Source organism: Puntigrus tetrazona, chromosome 13 (assembly GCF_018831695.1).
Source record: "Puntigrus tetrazona isolate hp1 chromosome 13, ASM1883169v1, whole genome shotgun sequence".
Lineage (NCBI taxonomy): Eukaryota > Metazoa > Chordata > Actinopteri > Cypriniformes > Cyprinidae > Puntigrus > Puntigrus tetrazona.
The window spans coordinates 21,724,476-21,741,564 of NC_056711.1; the positions used below are offsets into that span (position 1 = coordinate 21,724,476).

The 17,089-nt window shown below is 38.7% G+C and overlaps 2 pseudogenes; both read left to right on the plus strand.

The window, feature by feature from the left end:
- LOC122357028 overlaps positions 1-3,378 on the plus strand; it is a 17,994-nt pseudogene extending 14,616 nt beyond the window's left edge.
- A 2,166-nt stretch (positions 3,379-5,544) lies between these two features.
- On the plus strand, positions 5,545-15,731 carry LOC122357031 (annotated as a pseudogene).
- The last annotated feature ends 1,358 nt before the right edge of the window (positions 15,732-17,089 follow it).

Genomic DNA, 17,089 nt, shown 5'->3' on the forward strand with positions numbered 1-17,089 from the left:
AATCTTCCGGAGTTTGATTATGTCCTGTCTCTAGCACATGAAACAAGTTGTCTTTGGTATTCTATTTTGATATCAAGTTGGTGATATCTTGTGGTCCTGAACTAATTCCTCTGTCTGAAGCATTTGCAATTATGGGGATTGCTTTATGTTGTGTTTGGGCTGCATACAACACCACAGAACTGCTTGAGGTGGATGCATTCACTATCTCTCCAGAGGTGGCGGCCTCTGCTACAGAACCTCCAAAGGTGTCAGTGGTGCTCAATTATAAACTCTCAGTTTGCTGTCTCACAGTCAAGGACACTGACAGTAAATTTCCCTCCTTTTCTATCCCACAGCCATAAGGGATGTCCCTCTCGTCCTGTCCTATCATGGCTATGGAGGCTGTGTGCATATCCTTGACTTGTCCAGTTACGGCAATATGGGACTTCTGCGAATTATTTTCTTTCCTGACACGGCTACGAACTAGAGCTCTGAACAAGCTGAGGAGGCTATCTCTGAAGTCTCAACCTGTTCTGAACCTGCCCCAGTGGCTGGTTGTGAACTGTCTGTTCAGTCTCAACTAATTTGTCTGATTTGCCTGTCTCTGTCTGCTGTCTCAGAGCTTCTGTTGAGTCTGAACTTGATTTATCTGCTGGTCCTTTTTGTCATTAAGTCTGTTTTTGAACCATCCATTTGTCCAGTTTCTGTTAATAGGTCTGAGTATGTATTGTCTGTGTGTCCAGCTTCAGTCACTGTAAAGTCTACAATTCTTGAATTTTAATACAACTTGTTTTGAGGTGTCAGTCTACCCCATCTTAATCCAGGAATCTCTTTGTAAACTACTTGCCTCTCCAGTTTCCCCTCAATAAGTCAGATTTTGAACTGTGTGTCTAGTTACAATCAGTGGACCTGATTACGAACAGTCTGTTTATCCTGCCTCAATAAAGGAACTGTCTGCCAATCCAGTGTCAGTCGATGCACCCAATTGTGAACTGCCTGTTTGTTTGAACTCTCCAGTTAAATCTGATTCTTAAAAGTCTGTATGTCCATTCAAAACTAATGAACCTGTGGGTGTATTGTCTGCCTGTCCAGTTTCGGGCCAATGGGCTTCACTACAAATTGTCTGCATGCTCAGTTGTCACCAGGGAAACTCTTAATGTACTTGTGTTCCCTGACCCAGTCCTTGAGACTGTATGTGCTCTCTCTGTTTTTTCTATCTCAGTTTTTCCAAGGCCCCAATCTCTACTGTGGGTTCCTTTATAAGCCTGATCCGCTGTGGTGCTTTCCTGTTCCACCCTGGTGGACTCGGACCCATCTTCTCTGTCTTGGCGGTCCTCTGTTCTGTCTGCTCTGCCCTGGTGGGCCCTGGTGGGCTCCTGTTTCGTCTCCTACACCCTGGAATGCTCCAATGCCGTCTGCTTCGTCCTGATTCTCTACTCCTCCATGGTTCCTTGCCTTACTGTTTCCGCAAGGAGGCCTGTTCAGCTTTCACACCACCGCCCTTCCTTGACGTGTCAGGAAGCCACTCTTTTGAGGGGGGGTTAATGTCATGATTTCATTCTATGTTCTACAGTCTTGGTTTTTGTGGACACTTATTTTGACCATGGTTTTAAATAAAGGTTTATACCTGAATCTGCACATCTCTGGTTTTGTCAGTCCCTTTACAATATTCAACACAAGGGTTTGTAATTGTTTTATATTAAATTTAGATGTTTTGTGTTGTGACATTTTAGACCTGAAGAGTGTATTATTGTTTTCTACAGGTTGTGGGATTGTGGCGTAACAGAAGAAGGTTGTTCTGCTCTGGCTTCAGCTTTGAAATCAAACCCGTCACACCTGAGAGAACTGCATCTGTCAAGGAATAATCTTGGAAATTCAGTGAAGCTGCTCTCTGATGTACTACAGGATCCTCACTGTAAACTGGAGACACTGAGGTAAGATCTTTCTGATTGTCAAAAGTAGTAAAACCTTTAATGTCAATTCTAAGAATTGAGTAAAACTAAATTTTATACTATCATTTTGCTTATGATAGTTTGATTAATAATGAACTTTGAGATAATATATACAATAGTAATCCTGTGATTAATTTCACTGGAATATCAAAGAGGTTTAGGTCCATCCCTGTCTTATCCAGGTTTTATATCCTGAGAAAAGTTATTCAAGTGGAATATAAAGACCCAAGACAATAAAGCTACAGATAAACAGGCAATGAGTCCAAAGAAAATATCATTAACATTATCCCAGTGCATGTGTAGGCATTAGTCTTACTTCTGTACATTTAAAACCTTGAAAATTTCTTGAGTTCAGCACATTATCTATGTTAACAGATGAGATAAAACATGACACAATATTATACAACATTATTATCCCAAGAGATAATAAATTAGATGTAATGGGGAACACTGTGAAGCAAATGCCCTCCTGTAGATGCTTATTAGAGAAGCAAGTGACTGTTTCTCCATTCTTACATCACTATGTAATAATATCTCACATTCAGCTTTGTGTTTTTGTTCAGTCCTGAAGCTTGTGACAGTTTCAAACAGCACCATTGAGCATCAAAATAAAGAAATCTCATTCTATCCGCAGCAGTTTTGTGGCAGTGCTCATCATTAAATCTCCTCTCCTGCTCAATAACAAACTGAAACTACAATTCACATGGTGTCACTGTTCTCTACAGGTTGTGGGATTGTGGTATCACAGATGAAGGTTGTGCTGCTCTGGTTTCAGCTCTGAGATCAAACCCCTCACACCTGAGAGAACTGGATCTGTCTGGCAATAAACTAAGAGATTTTAGTATGAAGTTACTCTCTGATCTGAAGAAGGATCCACATTATAACCTGGAGACATTAGACTATTGTGAGTGCTTGTTTATTTGAAGTTTATACATTGAGTAACAGACCTTCTGTGTGTGTTATATTGGAGAATCTGAGATAATAATTCAGTTCCTCTTCAGTCTCTGTACTTTTAAAATTAATTTTAATTCTGTGATGTGACTGATTTATGAATATGAATATTTTAGTCTTTAGTCGCTAAGTGATAGTAGTTGTTGATCATATACTGTTATTAATCTATGATCAGTTGTTCATTCATATCCGTAATAATAATATAGTGTTTGTTCTGAGCTGGATCTGCTCATGTGACATGACAGCAGTAACGACCCAGACTCATATGAGACTTTCTGTGTGTTTTTATTGTAGTTTTCATCTGTTAGTCCAGTTTCCTCAAGATCAGCTGATGGTGAATAAGGAGCTGCTTCAGAGACATCACAGGCAACAAATTTAGTGATGTTCATTCCGGTTCATTTTCCTGATCAAGTCCTAATGCTTGTTATCCAATTATTGACTGTTAACTGAAAATTAGAATGTTAAGTTTAGATTTTAATTAATTTGGAATGGTAAGTGTATGTGACTCAAATTTTGTATTAATTTTTTTTTACAACCAATAATTTTATATCTGATTGTTTTCCGATTTATATTTTGGCACCTAATTTTACACTAAATCCAAATAGCAATGGATTCTATTTATACTAACTCAAATAGCTGCAGTATTTAGTAATATACTCTTTACACTAAGTGCAAATAGCATTTTCTGCTATTTATACTACTTACTGCAAGTGGAAATTAGCTTGGGACATCAAGTTCAGTATGGGACGGTTCTATTTCTGTTATAATGTCATAAATGGTAGAAGGTAGGGGCCATTTAAGGAATGCTTGAACCTTGCTCTAATCTAGTGGTCTGCAACAGGCAATAATATTTGGCCCACTCCTGCAGATTATTTTGATATCGGCTGGTTCTAAAATAGATAGTCATGACAGCAACAGTTACACACAAACTACAAGACCCACAATGCAATGCAGCAAATGGGTGCGTATTCATAGTATGGTAGTTTGACCGCTAAATGGAGCCTTTTGTTTATTGAGTGAAAAAGTGAACATAGAATGTGCTGAACCTGAAATGAAGAGACGGAATTTACCGTGTTATGAAAGATTTGTTCGCTTGCTACCCGGTGGAGGAGGGCTAGGATTCGGAAGTACCTGCAAGCTGCTTCTTTCCTCGCGGAGACTGGACGGCCAAAAGATGAACCTTCGGGAGTACAAGTCCTGCAACGGAGTCTTCAGCAGGAGATGATGGTGTCCTTTTAATGCTGCACAGTGGACGAGGATCTGTCTGTTCATGACTCGTTAAACAGACTACACGGGATTGGAGCGCTGTAATCTGGAGGGAGTTTCGGCTTGGCCTGTAAGCATTGACTGAGCGTTGGACTCCAGGTAGGCCGTGAACTATTCACTCAACTACCTCAACGGAGATAAACCTGACCTAAGCAACAGTGACTCTTAAAGAAAAGGGGTTTAGCGGACGACCTCACGCCGCACTTACTCACACGCGTGCAGACGACGCGTGCACCCACCAACAGCAGTCTTTAATTGTGGGAAAAACTAGTGTAAGATGTAAACTGTGACTTTCCGGGAACAGCGCCACTACGCTACAATTGGTAACGAGTAAAATTTAATACAAGCAGCATTGACTTCAAACATCCCCAAGGCCAAAATAAACCAATAAACCATACAATTAAATTATATAAATTACCTAATGATAAAGAAAATAAAATGCTAATTAACTTCCCCAGCTCCCTATTTTGTATGTATGTCCTGCTGTGTTATAATTTATAACAGGATTGTATAACGTAGAGTCAGAGACGTTTGGATCCATTTGCTAGCTCTTTGAGAATGGTCTAACAGGCAGAAAGTCAACAACAGTGTCAGGGATATATGAGACAGGGTCAGAATCATAAACAGTACCAGGCAAGGGTCGAGACAGGCAGTGTGTATCAGAGTCGATAAATCCAGGCAAGGGGTCAATAGGTAGGCTGCCCAAGGTAAACACAGGAAGACAACAGTATGATATATACACGCTCAGACTTATTAGCTGGGGCAAGGACAAGAGCATAGCTTATATAGCTGGTCTATTGAGGTACACCCTGGTAGATAATCAGTCTAGGTGAAGGGCCTTATGGGAAACGAAGTTCAGAATGTTTTGTACTCAGGAAAGGGTTCCTTTGGTGGCTGTCAGAGAGCCACAGAGGCACGGTTCATGACGGATCGCAGCCCTGTAGTAATAATTTTTATAATCATAGTGGTTACCTTTTATTTTAGGACAGTTCTGGAGAAAATGGGGCTGCTGGCAAGCTTAAAAATATAATGAAGTTGATCTGTACATTAATTTAGTTTTTTATTAACATAAAAACTAAAATTACATACAGACCAATTTTATTCTTTCCATTTTTCAGTTCCCAAAATAATTTGTTATTTGTAAATTAACCAAAGTAATATTTGTGCAGTATTTTATTTATAATTTATTTAGTAGTTTATTATTTTAGTAGTTGATGCATGCAAATAAACGACAAGAAATCCTGAGAATTGTTTATTTTTGCAAAGCATGTTATAATTTGAAAATAAAGATAAATTGTTCTCTGTACTTAGTTTCAGTAACTACTAATAATGCATTAAGGAAAAACTTGCTTACCTTTAATCAAAAGTTTTGTCTATAATAGTCACTTGCAGTAGGCCTATGATAATCTGCATAAATTAAAAATATATCATGGTCTTGCATTAATGTTACTGCCGCACTACTGTACTGTATGTTTCATTTGACTTCAGAATAGGCTCAACATTGTTACATTTAACATACTTTATGTAGGCGACTGTTGTGCAGTGTAATGTACATATTGTAAAATATGCAATATGTACATTACACAATACCCACACTTCAAGTGCACAGAATGCAAGTGTGGGTATTTTGGGCAAAGCCTGAGTTTCATTTCCATAACTTTTTTTCTGTGAGTTCTGCTTTTCTGCTGAATGAGGCGTGTCTTTAGTGTTTCATATCTTTATTTGTAAGGAAATCGCTTCGTTGCTGTTTCTGGTGCATTTCAATATTAGTGTTCACGAAAGACACAAGTATTTAAGTAAATGCGGATTCTTGACTCTCAGGATCATTCAGTGAATAATTAGTTAGTCATTTCCACACAGAGTCAGTGTTGGGGATCTCGCTCTTCATCATGAATTGCTCACAAAGACCCCGGGATCAAGAGTTCTCTCCAAGATGCAGGTACTTCACATACATAGCCAACTATATTAACCCTAAAAATGGCAAGACCATGAAGAGACATCAGGCAATTAATTTATTACTAATTTTTATCTTATTAAAATACAAATAATTGATTGAAAACAGAAAGCTTGTTTGGCATTGTTGCAGTGGAACGAATACATGAGCCTACTATATCAAATTTTTGAGGTCTATAAATTATGATGAACCTCTTGTATGGAATTGACTTCTGATTGATAGTTCTGATAGTTGTCTTTTTATCAGGTCCGGTATTGTTAAGTGTTTCATGAAGGTAAATGTGAGAATTAATTTTAGATTGTTAGTTATAATTCAAGATGGACATGTACCGGCTGAACCATATGCACACATTTCTCAATCATCACTGAATTGCACACATCAGCCATAAAACCATGATGTATGAAGTACAATAACAAAAACATACACAAGCTATATACATTTTTGACATGAATTACAAACATTGATAGGTAGATTATGAAAAATGTAAAACATTTAATTACTTTAAAATGTAATCCATGTTTTTGACGCATAGGTTCCTTCTAATCAAAAGTTAATATTAATACAGTAATTCAAAGGAATCTTTGTTATAGTTCTGTTGATCAGAAGAGATCAGAACCAGAGTCCAGTTGTGTGTCTATGAAGAGTGATGACTCTATAGGTCATCCACCAAATCTCAGGTATAATATTTCATTAACAGACAAAATTTAACTAATTTAATGGTGTACCATGATACCATTTGATGTTTTAATATTTGCTCATACACTCTCTGTTATAGTTCAATTCATCAGAAGAGATCAGAACCAGATTCCAGCTGTGTGTTTATAAAGAGCGATGTTTCTTTGGACCCTACAGTTAAGAGTGATGACACAAGGTATCACTATAACCTCAGGTATTAAATTGTTTTTTAAAATATATGATTATAGTAACATATTTTAAAAATAAACGGTCATTAAGTAAATATGCTAGGCTAGAAAATGCAGTAAATCTAATGACAATGACCAGATATGGAGCAAATACATCTTTAATAATGATATGAACAGTGTCTCATAACACAGGAAACAAAAGACATTTTCATTTGTATATTTACCTTTTGTAGCTCATATAATAATGTGATATTGTAATATTCCAGGCATGACGTCCTTAAGACGTTCAGATCAAATCTGCTGAAGAAGTTTGAGCATCTGTATGAGGGAACAGCGACGCAGAGAAACCCAACACTCCTGATTGAGATCTACACAGAACTCTATATTACAGAGAGTGAGAGGAGAGATCAGTAATGAGCACGAGGTGAGACAGATTGAGACACAATCCAGGAGAGCAGCAACAGAAGACACAGCCATCAAATGCAGTGACATCTTTAGACCTCTACCTGGACAAGACAAAGACATCAGAACTGTGCTGACAAAGGGAGTCGCTGGCATTGGAAAAACAGTCTGTGCAGAAGTTCATCCTGGATTGGGCTGAAGGGAAGGAGAATCAGGACGTCCAGCTCATATTTCCGCTTCCTTTCAGAGAAATCAACCTGATGAAGGACAAAACACTCAGTCTTTCAGATCTTCTCCATGTATTTTTCCCTGAAACCAAAGAAATGGAAATATCCAGTGAATATAAAGTGTTGTTCATCTTTGATGGTCTGGACGAGTGCCGTCTGTCTCTGGACTTTAAGAGAAAAGTGAAACTGTGTAATATATTGGAGTCAGCCTCAGTGAATGTGCTGCTGATGAACCTGATTGTGGGGAATCTGCTTCCCTCTTCTCTCGTCTGGATCACCTCCAGACCAGCAGCAGCTGATCTCGTCCCCTCTGAATGCGTCCATCGAGTGACAGAGGTACGAGGCTTCAATGAGCAACGCAAGGAGGAATACTTCAGGAAAAGAATCAGTGATCGGAGCCTGGCAGACAGGATCATCTCACATCTGAAGTCATCGAGGAGCCTCTACATCATGTGCCACATCCCAGTGTTCTGCTGGATCTCAGCCGCTGTTCTAGAGAAGATGTTGAGTCCAGCAGAGAGTGGAGAGATTCCCAAGACTCTCACTCAAATGTACACACACTTCCTGATCCTTCAGACCAACATCAAACATGAGAAAGACTATGAGAAGAAGGTGACAGATGAAGAGATGATCCTCAAGCTGGGGAAAGTGGCTTTTCTGCAGCTTGTGAAAGGAAACCTGATCTTCTATGAGGAAGACCTGAGAGAGTGTGGCATTGATGTGACTGAAGCATCAGTGTACTCAGGATTGTGCACCCAGATCTTCAGAGAGGAGTTGGGCTTGTATCAGGGGAAAGTCTTCTGCTTTGTTCATCTGAGCATTCAGGAACATCTAGCAGCTCTATATGTGCACCTCTCCTGGACAAACCACAACAGAAATGTGTTTGAGACTATCAACATACAGAGTTTGTGGTGTAAAGTGAAGGACTGGTTTCAACAAAAACATTCATCAAAACATGTTTCATTATCTGAGCTGCATCAGAGAGCTGTAGAAGAGGCTCTACAGAGTAAAAATGGACATCTGGGTCTTTTCCTGCGCTTCTTTCTGGGTTTGTCAGTGGAGTCTCATCTGATTCTCCTACAACGAATGACGACTCTGAAAAGAAGCAGCTCTGACAGCAATGAGAAAACAGTTGAGTACATCAAGAAGAAGATCAGGACCATTGACTCTCCAGAGAAATCTATCAATCTGTTCCACTGTCTGAATGAACTAGGTGATTGTTCACTAGTGGAGGAAATACAACAGTATCTGAAATCTGGAAGAATAAAGGAAACCAATCTTTCTTCATCTCAGTGGTCAGCTGTAGTTTTTGTGTTGTTGACATCAGAGGACCAACTGAATGAGTTTCATTTTAATAAATTTGTTAAAGGAAAGTCTATTCCTGAAAATATGGAAGTTCTTCAGAAGCTGCTGCCTGTGATTAAAGAATCTAGATCTGTTCAGTAAGTATCAATGTGAACAATCACTTCACTGTTAAAACATTAAGAAAATCTAAGTTAAAATCTCATAAATCTTCAGTGCTGTAGATTATTATTTTTAGTGGTCAACATTTTGATGTGTTTAATACAGAGACACTAAGAGATTTCTTTGGGCATTCAAACTAATTCAGAGAAGTCTCATAAATAATTCAGTTTCCCTTTCTGTCATTTACTCCAACATTGTCTATCAATCAATCAATCATTTTTATTTATATAGCGCTTTTTAACAACACAGGTTGCATCAAAGCACATTGTGTTGAGTGTAGGGGTCACTCTGGGATCCCAAACACCTTTGACATCTCTGAGAAAGTCAATGAAATTGGGTGCAGAATTTTCATAGAGCTGATTACAGTGTCTCTTAAGGAGAAAAGTTTCAATCATGCATCTCCTAACATTCAGAGATCCAAAGCACGGTCAGTGGTCTCTCCCTTTTAAGCACTGTTAAGTGTTGTGTTAATTTCTCTAAAAAGCAAATATTCTCTGACAGAGCTATATGGTGGAATTGATTTATTATGCTTTTCTGGTTGGATACGGTTATGGTTGAGACATTTCAGGCAATAACCAGCATGAGCGCTGCTTTCAGTGTTTGGGCAAGCTCTGTGTATGGCTCCATGCCCACTTTCAAGGCACTTCAGTATCGCTTTATTTTGATGGTCCCTTATGAACATTCTTTGACAATAAGTAACTTTGCAATTACATGTCAACTAGCTTTCATTAGAGTTTTAGTAGAATGGTAGGGTTGGGGTTAGAGTAAGTTAATATGTAGGTGCAAAGTTGCCTATAGTCAGTAAAATGTCCGCTTGGAGATCATCACAATATAAAGAGTTATAATCAGACCGTCTCTTATGCTCTAATAAAAGTTAGTTAGCTGACACTTCGCATTGGCACTTTGTGTTTGAGGCTTGGGTTCTTCATCAAAAGACCCAGAGTCACCACGGCTGCTTCCCCGCCTAGTCTTTCTATGAACAGTTACGGCCACAGCGATGTGTGCAGCGGAAGAGGGTGAGGAGGAAGGAATCGTTTAGATGGGTAAATCCCTGAGAAACTTGAGATGATTTCAGACAAAATGGAAAGTGCACAGCATTGTGTTCACTGATTTGTATCTCATAAAGTCTTAACTTCACAGAAAAGGATTTCAAGTGTGCACGCATTTCTGATATTAGTTGGTCCTTTTATTCAGTGCGTGCTCAGGTGACTGGTCAAATAAACTAAAAAGCAAGGTCTGCCAGCCAGTCAGGTAATTGAGTTGATAAAGTGACTTTTTTTCTTTCAAAAACTGGTCAATTTCAGACTAGAATAGAACCGCTGCAGAGCAGAGCTGTGTGACTCAGCCACTGAATGTTAGAGTGATATATTACATCACCATATTCTGCATCAATAGAAGATAAAAATGCCTGGAATTCTCTGTGGTTGAGCGCCTTAAACAAATCAAGTTTATAGTTTTCACCACAGTGGTCATCAAAACATCTATCTGGATGTCTTTGCCACAGAGCTCTTCCTGGTGTATTATACAGTGCATTTTTATAGTCTCATCTCCACGTTCGCGAACTACGTTGCATACCGTGGAAGTCATTCCATTCCACTCACTCTGGTCATGGCTGGCACTTTATCCTTTGTATTACCACAGAGCTTTGCCTAAGAGAGATTCATGTTTGCACATGTTACAAAAAAATATATTTTCCTGTTGTATTCTCTCTTCATGTAGGCTCTTTATATCAAGGAGCTCTTCTGAAATTCAAAAATCACTGCCCACACTTTGCAAGAAAGAAATCAACGCTGTGCGGTATCTGTGGAATCAGTGCTGTCTTTGCACACAATTGAGTAAAAATAAAACGCGGTACTTTGTCTGTCATTTGTTCTTTAGATTTGCTGACAAGACTTCCAATTCTCCATCCGACTGTGTTTTGTGAAAGATTGATATTTTTAAATCTTGCATCTTTTCTGGGCAATTATAGTGGCAACAGTGAACAGTTGCTTTCAGTGAACTAATAATTTGACATTAATAAATGCATGTAAAGCATGGTATGATTTATTTTTTAATTATTATTATTATTATTTTTTATGTTGTAATTATAAGGCTGTTTTCATTGCAACAAGTTTACTTTTGTGATAGCTGTTTGATAGTGTTTCACATTTAATGAATTTCATCTCTACAGGTTGAGTAATTGTGGTATCACAGATGAAGGTTGTGCTGCTCTGGCTTCAGCTCTGAGCTCAAACCCCTCACACCTTAGAAAACTAAGTCTGTCTGGGAATAAACTAGAGATTCAGTGAAGCTGCTCTCTAACGTACTACAGAATCCTCACTGTAAACTTGAGACGCTGAGGTAAAATCATATATTACTCTCACATATTTATAACCATGGTTTAACAGATGCTAGTGAATAGTATCATCAGTTGAGGCATATTTTGCATAAAAAAATTTAGATATACAAATAATGAACATTTATCTTGCTTGAATGACACTTTGATGTTTTATGATCCTGTTTTGTGTTTGGTCACATTTTAGACTTCAGTGCAATGATCCATCAAACATTGATTTGTGTGTTAATGTACATTTGACTGAAACTTGTGCGATTGTTCTCTACAGGTTGATTATTTGTGGTATCACAGATGAAGGTTGTTCTGCTTTGGCTTCAGCTCTAAGATCAAACCCCTCACACCTGAGAGAACTGGATCTGTCTGGGAATAAACTAGAGATTCAGTGAAGCTGCTCTTTGATGTACTACAAAAATCCTCACTGTAAACTGGAGAAACTGTGGTAAAATCATATTTAAACTCATACATGAAGCACCTTTTAAGTAAATATGCAGTGTTTTAGTATTAAAATAAAAAGCACTCAATAGTCATTGGTTCTGATGTTCACTGTAGTTTATATGTAGACAATATCTGTATATGTTACAGAAGCAAGTCCATGACTACAATCAAGTTAAAAATCCAAAAGAAGACACAATGCAACAATTTTACCAACAATTTGACTTCCATATTGTGATGTATTTCAGAGACAAAACAAATAATGAATGAGGAAAATAAGAGGGAGTGGCTCGTTTGGGATTGTTTTGATCTTCATATTTAGTTGATTGAAACCTCTTAATTATTGCTCTGATGGTGGTGTCACATCTTTGGACTGTTATTGTTTTTGTCGTGGTGCCATGTGTCTGTGATAACCCACTTTAGTTAATTGTCTTTATTGTCTTCAGCCGTGTGTAGTTAATTTAATGATTTACCTGGTGTATTTAAGTCCTGTGGTTTCAGTTCTGTTTGTCCGTGTCACCAAGCCAGCAGAGGGAGCCCTTACCTCTGGGTGATCTGCATTCACTCCCTCTGCAACAACTTCCTGTTCCTGGACTATAAATTCAGAAGCAGGTCACCACCTGCAGGTTCGCCTGTTGTTTCTTAGATTGCTGTTGGATTGTTGTTTCTAGTTCTCTTGGTTTTGACCCTGCCTGTCTTCCGATATTCTGATTGTTTGCTGCCTGACCTGACCTTCGCACTGTTTTTGGATTTTGTTTTTGCCTTGTCTCCGATACTCCTGTTTGCCCTGTTTGACGACTGCCTGCTTTTATCATGCCTTCATTTAATAAAAGCCTGCAAGTGGATCCATACGCCTCAGACCCTCATTTGTGACAGAATGTGACCTGCTTCTGAATTTATAGTCCAGGAACAGGAAGTTGTTGCAGAGGGAGTGAATGTAGATCACCCAGAGGTAAGGGCCCTCTGTTGACTTGTCCAATCTCGTCTTTAATGTGCGTGTTGTTTTGTCCTGCCTGCCTGTAATGATATTGTTTATTTCATCTCGGAGTAGAATAATTAATTTTACCTTTATGCTCGCCGCAGTGCTCTCCTGCTAACTACACTCGTGACAGGTGGAATAGCGCTTTTTCAATATGTTTCAATGCTATCTTCTTACAGCCGATTTTTATTGTGAAGCTCAATAATATTCTGCACACCAGAACAGTATACTTTGGTTTTGCTCTTGTGATGGACGGACGCTTAAGGCAATTTGGCCTGTGTGTGGCCCTTATTTATAATCTTAGGGAACGAGTCGTGCCTGAACAATTTCATGCACCTAATCACCTGCTGTGCTAATATAAAAATATATATGGAAACTTATTTACAGACATTTTTATACATTTTACTCATACATTTTTTTTTTTTTAGAGGGTCCAATAATTGTGGTCAGCATGCATTTGAAAAAAAACATTTTATTGCTCTCTACAGGTTGAGTGATTGTGGTATCACAGAAGAAGGTTGTTCTGCTCTGGCTTCAGTTCTGAGATCAAACCCTCACACCTGAGAGAACTGGGTCTGTCATGGAATAAATTAGAAGATTCAGTGAAGCTGCTTTCTGATGTACTACAGAATCCTCACTGTAAACTGAGAAACTGAGGTAAGATCTCTGATAGTCCGAGACCTCAGTAAAATATCCTTTTAATTATAATTCCAACATTTAAAAGCATAAAATTGACTAATTTCATTAATTTCATTACATCACGCTTTATGAAACTTTGATCAATAATGAACTATCAGATAACATGTAAAATAGTAATTCCAGCTTCTCTGACTTGCTGCAGCATGAATATCTCAGAGGTTTAGAGTTGAACAGACAAGAGCCTGAATGTGTTTAACTTAATACTATAGTGATCAGTGAGTGTTCATCATTATCACTAATAAAAGAAACCACTCTAGACCTGTAAAACAAGTATTATTTTTACTTTCTGTATTTGCTGCCTCTATCAGCAGTGTCATGTTTCTCTTATATCAGTGATATACTCACACAGTTCCACAGTTTTGCTTCAGACATAATTAAATGCATCTGAAGCACAGGGTTCTAATGCATAACGCAGACGAATTGAGGCCCTCATAAACTGAAATCGTGTTGTGGAGAGAATGGTATTTCGGCTGGGTAACCTCTGTTCTAGTGCCCTGTATACCTATGTGTTAATCTAGCCTTGTTCCAGGATTGCTAGAAAGTTACATGCAGGAGAGTTTGATCAGGTTGAGCTAAACTCTGCAAAACGGTGATCCTTCAGGAAAGATCTCCTCCTTGCCTATCCTGAGAAAACCATTATTTAAGAAATATCCTCCTGTAGGTGTTTCTTAGAGGAGCAAGCAACTGTTTCTGTCCTTGTATCACTATGAAACTATCTCCCATTCAGCTCTGTGTGTCTGTTCGGTCCTGAAGCACAGGACGGATTCATACAGCACCATTGAGCATCACCATGCATAAATCTCATTCTATCAGCAGTAGTTTGTGGCAATGCTAGTCATTTTATCCTCTTTGCTCTGAAACTAGAATAAATTACAAGTTACACACACTTCAACTACAATTCACACTGTGTGATTGTTCTCTACAGGTTGAGTTATTGTGGTATCCCACAAGACGGTTGTGCGTCTCTGGCTTCAGCTCTGGGATCAAACCCTCACACCTAAAAAGAACTGGATCTGTCTGTGAATAAACTAGAAGATTCAGTGAAGCTGCTTTATAATATGCTACAGAATCCTCACTGTAAACTGGAGAAACTGTGGTAAGATCATATGAAGCCACATGAAGCATGTTTATAACCACATATAAATGCCAGTGAATTATGAGCAGGCTATTACAAATCCCATCCATGTATTGAAGTCAATTAATGGTTTAAAAAACTATATATATATATATATATGTATGTATATATGTATATATATATATATATATATATATATATATATATATATATATATATATATATATATATATATATATATATATATATATATATATATATATATATATATATATGAGCACACTTTTAAAGCAGAATGCACAACTAATTTGTGTGTATGTGTATGTCTATTGAGCTCAAATATGTATACATTTCTAATTAGTTTTAAGAGTTACCAGATGAGAACAAATATGATGGGGAGCATATGGCTCCTAAAACATAAATTTCTCCTGTTGGTGTTTATTAGTGGCTGTTTCTCCAGTGAGCTCGGTGTCTATTCCGTCCTATATGTATGACAGTTTCAAACGGCACCATTGAGCAACAACATGTATAAATGTCATTCTGTCCGCAGCAGTTTGTGGAAATACTTGTCAATGACAAACTACAATTCACACTGTGTGATGGTTCTCTACAGGTTGAGGGATTGCGCGCCACAGATGAAGGTTGTGCTGCTCTGGTTTCAGCTCTGAGATCAAACCCTCACACCTGAGAGAACTAAATCTTTCACTGAATAAACTAGAAAAATCTAGTAGAAAGTTACTCTCTAATCTGAGAATGGATCCACATTATAAACTGGAGATATTATACTGTTGTGAGTGTTTATTTAATATTTCTAAATTTACTAACAGACCTCCTGTGTGTGTGTGTGTGATTTGCAAAATATGAAGTAATAATTAAAGCATCACTTTAGTCACTGTACTTTTAACTGTTTAATTCTGTGATGTGACTAATTTATGAATAATCATTTTAATTTGTTACAGAGTCTCAAAGTCATAGTATTTGTTGATCATGATAGTGTTATAAATCTATAATCAGTTGTTCATTCATATCTCTGGCTGTGATATGACTATGAAAAATGTTTTTCTGAGCTGGATCTGCTGATGTGATGTGACAGCAATATTGTCTCAGACTCATGTGATTGTCTGTGTGTTTTTTGTAGGACTCAGTATTTAGCCAGTCAGTCCAGTTTCACACAGGATCAGCTGATGATGAATATAAGACATCATAGTCACACATTCCACAGAGACCACAGTGGTGGACAACAAAAACTTTAGGGATTCATTAAATTCAGGAATTAAAAATTACTTTATGGCATTTCCTAAATGCTTTTAAGAACTTTTTTACTGTAATGTTTATGGGTATCCATCCATCTATTTTCGTCCGCTTTATTTGGGGCTGGGTCATGGGAAAGCAGTCTGGCGTAGGACGCCCAGACTTCCCTCTCTTCAGACACTTTCTCCAAATCTTTAGGGGGAACACCGAGATGCAGGAAACTCATTTTGGCCGCTTGCATCTGGGATCTCACCCCTTTCGGACATGACCCAAAGCTCATGACCATAGCTGAGAGTAGGCAGTAGATTGACCAGTAAATCTTGCAGCTCAGCTCCTTCTTCACCACGACTGCAGAAGCTGCACTGATTTGTCTGTCAATCTCTCATTCCATCCTGACTCATGAACAAGACCCCACCTGAGGCAGGAGCTCTCCACAAACTTGAAAAGGGAGTTAGCCACCCTGCTCGAATGAGAACCAGGGCCATGAGAACTTGGACGCCTGATTCTGATTCCAGCTGCTTACACACTTGGCTGCAAACCGCCCAGTGCACGCTGTAGGTCCTGGGCTTGATGCAGCCAACAGGGCAACATAATCCGCAAAAAGCAGAGAAGAGATCCTGTGGTCACCAAACCGACCCTCCAGTAAATGAACAGGACCAGTGACAAAGGGCTGCCCTGCAGGAGTCCAACATGCACTGGGAACAAGTCTGACTTACTCCAAACCAAGCTACTGCTCTGATCATACAGGGACCTTACAGCCCTTAGCAAAGGGCCCCGACCCCCATACTCCCTGAGCACCCTCCACAGGACACCACAAGGGACACGGTTGAATGCCTTCTCTCAGTCAACAAGGCACATGTGGACACGTGGCAAACTTCCATGAACCTCCAGTACCCTGCAGAGGGTATAGAGCTGGTCCAGTGTTCCACAACAAGGACAAAAGCCTGGGGTTCAACTATCAGACGAATTCTTCTCTCCAGTACCCTGGCATAGGTTTTCCCAGGGAGGCTGAGACTTAATGTCTCCAACCTTCTCCTCAGGATATGGTCAAAGCCTGTTGGAAGAATCAATAATGTTTTTCCTCCACTTACTCAATCATTACTGCCTTTTGCTGTAAACTTAAGGGGGGAAACCAGTAATGTTACCAGTTTGTGTCACCATGAAGAGTCATGATATGAAATGTATCCTATTACTACACTGAATTTTACGGAGTTTCAATTTTCTGAAGTTTATTAAACTCTGCATACTATACTGTATGGC